Source organism: Elephantulus edwardii, unplaced genomic scaffold, assembly GCF_000299155.1.
Source record: "Elephantulus edwardii isolate Elephantulus edwardi_28Jun2011 unplaced genomic scaffold, EleEdw1.0 scaffold00351, whole genome shotgun sequence".
In the NCBI taxonomy this organism is placed as follows: domain Eukaryota; kingdom Metazoa; phylum Chordata; class Mammalia; order Macroscelidea; family Macroscelididae; genus Elephantulus; species Elephantulus edwardii.
This window is the reverse complement of record NW_006400101.1, coordinates 2174319-2181107: the sequence shown is the minus strand read 5'-3', so window position 1 is coordinate 2181107 and position 6789 is coordinate 2174319.

Here is a 6789-nt window from a genome sequence, read left to right as displayed (position 1 = left end):
ACAACCACTAAACACCAATAATTCACTAGTTTTGTTCATTTCATTATTTTTACATGTCTATTTCACTCAAATATCTTATTAAATATATTGATATTTTTCTAGCAGACTATTTTTCAATTTCTCAGCCTAATATGCCAACGATAGCCTTGTTTACGTCTTTCTGACTGCTTTTCTTATTTTTCTTTCACATCTTGCTAGAACATTTAGAAAAAATATTAGATGTTATTTTAAAAGCCAGTAAGCAAATCTTCTAGAAATTCTAGAATTAATTACCAAAGAGAATTGTAGTTTTATTTTAAGATATACAATGAGCAAAGGTTCATTTCTTAAAATATGTATCAGAAATAGGTTGTTGTGTACAGTTGAGTCAAAACTGGCAGTTAGCTGATCCTCCAACAGATTTTCAGAAGTGGTTAATTGCACAGGAGAAAATTGCATACTGTGTCTTTTTAGAATTTATTGAGATTAGTAGAAGTATACTTATGCTTGAATAAACTGGTATATTAAGACTTCCTATGATCATATTGTCTTTGAATACCTGAATTATAGACAACTTGGTCATGGTAAAGGCACTGTTGAGTAAAATTTGCTTATCTTATTTAGAACTATTCATACCTATATTCATAAGTTAATTTCCTCAAGGTTATTTGTTATGTTGTCAACTGTGTAATATTAATCAAATTGAGACTTAATGTTAAAAGAGAATTGTAAATGAATACGAAGCAGCTGAACCTTTTCAAGCTTTCTCCTTGTAACATTCTCTGCTAAGCTTCTGAGCATTATTTCCTCAAGGCACTAAGGTTTTGAAAGCCACACATTTGCATAATGTCTTTCCTGTTGTTCCTTTGTTCTTTGAGTTGTACCAACTAATTGCTTTAGAAAGTTATTTCCCAAATTCCTCCCACAGGTAGCATCTAGGTAAACAAGAATCTTCAAAGTTAGAATGAGGGACTGAACACTCTTGGTATGCATACTGGAACACAAAAGAGCAAGAAGAGGAATATCTGAGAAAAAACATAGAAAACTTTTACCATAACCCCCATTGGTTAATAGCAATTCTAATTAGAAAGACATTAAGAATCAAGAAATACTGTAATATGGCTGCTAACAAAATATTTTTTAAAAGTTTCTTTCAGAGACTTTTTTAAATTAGGAAAATGTTCATTTTTCATGTTGTCATCTTTACTTAAACTGCCATATTTTCTAAGTCATTCTTTTCTGTATTTCTGAATGGTGGATAGACCATGGTAATAAGCTGCCTCATGGTATTGTGGAAATATTTGTTGATAAAGCTTCTGAGACATTTTTGCACCTGTTTGCTCCAAGTTTTCTACTTCTGCATGAGTTAAACATGGTAACTAGTTTCCTAAGAAATAATCCATCTTATTGACACTTTCAAATTTATTATCATGGAATGCAAATTTTATTTTAAAAAATCTTCTCTGATTTTGCTTGCATAGATCCTTTAACAATTAATCATTAACTTTTAAATAATTTCAGATGAATTCCTCTGGGCTGTTTATATTCTGAAAGTTTTCACTGAGAATTTCCCATTAATTTCTGATTACTACAGTAGAATTGTTTTATTTTGTGAACATTCTTGGGCAATTCTAATTTTGACATCTGAAGAATCACACTATGTGATATTGTTTTGTTTGCTGTTATGTGCCATCGAGTAGCCTGCAACTCATAGCACCCTATGCACAAAGCCTTAAGCCCTTCTCTATCCTGTGCCAATCCTACTATCTCTGACACACCTAACCCCATTACCCCAGGAACTGAATCAATCTATCTCACCAAAGGTCTTCCTCTCTGGTGCTGTCCCTTCACCCTCCGAAGCACGATATCTATCCCTCTCCAAGGACTAGAGTGTAACATTTCTTTAGTTTTCTAAATTTGCCCTTGGCAGTGAACTGTCTCCATTTTATGGCATGCTGATCTATGAGCTATGGCTCTCTTTAGTCTGTTGGGGTAAACAAACCTTAAATGACTGGGGGTATTTCTGCACTGAATCCTCAGTGTGCTTTTAACATTTTACAGTTCTAAGAATCACAGTATAAAAAAGGCACAAATAAATACCCTGATTGTTTCCTCTCATTACTAATTTTCAGAAAATCACACTTAACTCATATTTTTACATTGAAATGAAAACTTTAAGGTCTTCTAAGAAGTCTCAAAACAATCTTTTATCATAGAACTGGAATTTTTTTTATCCTTTTAGTTTTCAAATTTACTTCTTAGGACTCAAGATTTAGTTCCTTCTGCCTTATTACAGTTTGTGGTGAATAGTTAAGAATTCGGGCCGGTCTTCAATTGTTTTTGGTGAAATATTCTTCTAGGTCGTGTAACCCTGGTCTGTCCACTTGTTGTACAGAGGTAACTCGTGGTTCCTGTGAAGCTGAACACTGTGACACTGATGTGTCAAATGCGATAATGGTTACCCACGGTGGACAGTGTTTGGTGAAGCTCCGCGATTAAAACAAGCTTGGAAGCAGAAGTGTTCCACAATAGCTTGCCTCTGGAAACCCTATGAACCTGGAGAAAGGACGAAAGTTATACAAGCATCCAGGTCTTTCGTTCATAGTGTCGCTATGAGTCCCCTACGACTAGACGGCACTTAACAACAACATGGCATCTACTTGCTAAACAACATGCCTCTGGAAACTATGAACTTTCTTTAAAGTCGATAATTATAGAAAGGTGTCAGGCATTTTGTTCATAGTGTTGCTATGAGTCGTGCTCAACTCGACAACAATTAACACCACCACCATCATTTGTTTAAAGTGATGAAAAAAAGACTTCGATGTTAATGGAAACTTTCATTTTAAGATAGATTTACCATAAATATCCTCTTACCCTTTCCCCTAATATCAAAGACATGCATGTATCTAAAAGCTCTTAATTTTAAGAATGTGGGGGCAGGTGTATATATATATATATATTTTTTTTTTTCTTTCTCTCTCTCTCTCTCTCTCAACTGGCAATTGAAAACATATTGTTAGTGATGATTTGGCCAAGAAGTGTCTTGGGAATTCATGGAAGACATGCATGATGCACAGCAGACTTAAAGTCTGTCAAATCCTCTGCATCTTTATAACTGGTTTTAGATTGGAGCATTGTGATTCAACAACTTATAGCATTAAACTAGGTTAATATACACTACGCATTATACCATTACATTATTTTACTGGTAGCCACGTCTCTGCAGTACATTAACATGAAAACCTACATTTATGCTAAGGGCTGGCAAGAACCTGGTCTCTCTTACTCTCTTATAAGAGGGCTGGATTCCCCCTGAAAATGGGAGGAAAGTTTCCTCCAATGTGATAGTATTTCTGGGAGGAACCAAAAGGTAATTCCACCAGGAAGTATCTTCCTCCCAGGCCAATCATACAAGTTCCTAGGTGGGGCAGGACATGACCCAGTCCCCTGAAATTGGAAGACAATAAAAGCAGTGCCCACCAGGAGGGTGGTTCTCTTTCTCTTCTGCTGACAGCATGGTGTAAGTTTTGGTTTCAATCTTGTCCCTCTGGGCCTCATTTCCCCCCTTTGTCCCTTTTGTTTTTTTGTTTTTACTATTACAAGGCCTACTTACCATTCACTAGCTATGCCTATCTCTCAATACCTTAATGCCTCCATAAATCTTTTTCTGTAAATTGCCACTGGGTGTGTGTCAGCTCACTTAAAGGACAGTCACCTCAGCTCACCCCTTCATGATAAATCATAGCGAATGGTGAAGAGACAAAAAGAAATCTGCTTTTAATAAGTTTTAATTTATATTTTGATTATTTAATTTTATTTTTGCTTATACTAACATAAAAATTACAAGAGTACACAGTTTTATCTATCTTGTCTTTATAATTTTTCTCTTACATAAAACTGTGCAAGATATTTAGAAAATACTTACCAAATATTTGAAACAATCTCAAGACTGCAGAAAAAATATCAAGTTTTAGTTTTGTTCTTGTTATTGTTGTATTGAAGAGAATATACCGTTCAAAATTTCTGAGATCTCTTCCAATTTTATCTGTGTGGATTAATATTTACCTTTCAATTGAGCAGTCCTATTTGTATGTATTCTAATGTTATATGCTAAATGAAAAATAAATTAACTCATATATTTCCACATATAGTTCCACTTGTCTTTTCTCAATTTTGATGCTATTAGAAAAAAAGAGCAAATCATCAAGAGAGAAAGAGGAAGTGGCTATTCTTATACATAGTTGGTTATAACATCTTTGAGGGAAAATGAACAGCATCCAATATAAATACACATCTTTTGATATCAATGTTTGAAATCCCTATAAATATATTTGTTCAAATGCACAAAGATATTTATAAATAGAAAATTTATTTCAGTGTGCTTAAAATAATAAAAAAGGTAAAATAATTTTGCTAATCTAAATGTTGTTGTTACTTGCTATCAAGTCACCTGTGACTCATAGCAACCCTATGTACTACAGCTCTGAAAGCCTGCCCTGTCCTGATCCAGTCTCACTGACTCCAACATACCTAACCCCATTGTAACGTAGTTATTGTATCCATCCATCTCAACCAGGGTCTTCCTCTCCTGTTCTGTTCCTCCACCCTTGCGAACATAAAGTCCTTCTCCAAAGATCAGTCCCTTTTGGCAACATGCCCAAAGTATGTGAGACAGAGCTTCAAAATCCTAGCCTCCAAGGAGAAATTCGGTTTCACCCTCTCAAAAACAGACCAATTTGTTTTCTTGCCAGTCCATGGTAAGTTCAAAACTCTTCTCCAGCACAGCTCAAAAACATCAATTCTTCTTCTGTCATCGTTAGTCATTGTCAAGCCCTTTGCTGCATAGCAAGTAATTGCAAAGATCATGGCCTGGATCAGGAACACCTTAGTCTCTAGACTGGCATCATTGCTTCCCAGTAGTCTGGAGAGGACTCTGACAATGGATTTACCAAATGCAATTCATCTTTGGATTTCCTTACTGCTGGTGCAGTAAAGCAAAGCTATAACTGTTAACAATCTCAATCTCTTCTCCATCCATCATGGTGATGCCAATTGGCCCAGTGGTGTTATTTTAAAATATGAGGTGTAATGTGAAAATGTAAAGAAAAATAGGTGGTTCCCATTTCTGACATGAAATTATATGCAAGACACAGTAAATATAAAATAAACAAGGTGTAAAGATGTGAGGAAAATTAGAAAAATTCACACATAAATGCAGTTGTCAATGGAGTTCATTGGAGTGATAGAGAAATGGAAACTTAATGATACTTAGAAAATACTTCTGAGTTACTTGTTTTTTCCCCTGAACATATTTTTTGATAATTAAAATATACTAATAGGATTATGAAACTTCTAAGTTTTGCATTTTAATACAATTAATAAATAACTGGTCAGAACAAAGACTTAAATACTTGAGAGCAGAATGGTAATTTGATTTTGAGAGAATATATAACAAAATCATAGATATTTGTCTGGTAAGCTATAAGAAAACTCTAGGGTAGTAAAAAGGAACATGCATTAGGGAACACAGAAAGGGTTGATTTTCAGGTATGATCTTTATTTGCTCTGTGGCTTAAGGAATGTTAGGTTACATATGTTCTCCGAGTTCTACATTTTTAATGCAATTAACTATGTTGTTATGTTTGTTGTTATGTGCCATCAAGTCGTTTGCAACTCATAGCAATTAACTATATCGTTTGATAATTTTTGTATTCCACTAGGTCAATTTTTTATTTTTTTTTAAATAAGAGTGTATATAGTCTCTATAAACCCACTGGAGCATCTTTTGTCTTACATAAATAGCTTCAAATGATAATGATACTCTTAAGTAAGTAAGTATTCCTTTCAGTATTTCAACTCCAGCTGTAAAATTATGAAGCCTCTAGAGGCAAGCACATTGCTCCCTTCAACTATAATAATTTATTTTATTAGACAAATAGATGACGTATGAGACAACCTTAAAAGAATGTCTGCCATGTTTTAAGAACTCATTAAATAATGGTTATTACTTCCTTATTCCTGTGATTGTCACATTATGCTCTGAAAGGCCCTTGGGTATTTCTCAGGCACCTGGAGAGAAAAAATACAACAACTTCATAGCCAAGTCTTTGTCTTTTAAGCATAATGGACTTTGATCTCAGATTCAATTAAATGGTTGTTTAATAAAAGTAAATTTGTGCAAAACTGTAAATTATGAGTTATAACTGAAAGAAATAAAACAATACTTAAGCTAATTCCCTCTCAATCATCAGCTAACTAAAATGTTTTGTCCTTCCTTCTCTTCTCTTCCCCCCCTTCTGCATGTAGTGTATGTTTGTTGTTATTTATCATCAAGTAGAAACTGACTTATAGATGACACTGCATTGGTTTTTTAGAGATAGTTAATCACCAGAGAGAGAGAGGGTATTGACTATCGTTCTTCCATGGAGCAGCTGGTGGACTTGAACTGTGTGGCTTTGGGGATGTAGTGTAGTTTCCTACCACTAAGCCAATGTATCCTGTCTGTCATAGTAAGTATGAACACCTAATTTTGTGCACTAGTAGCAGACACAGGAGGAGAGTGCCTGTCATTCTCCCACGGAGAAGGTGATGGCCTTCAGGATTGCAGTGCAGTGTCTCACCACTAGGCCACCAGAGCTCACTATAAATTTTATAAACTAAAGTGTGGATCATAACAAACTGTGGTTGACTCTGAGAAGAATGGGAATCCCAGAACATTTAATTGTGCTAGTACGAAACCTATACTTGGACCAAGAGGCAGTAGTCAGAACAGAGCAGGGTAACACTGCATGGTTCAAAATAGGGAAG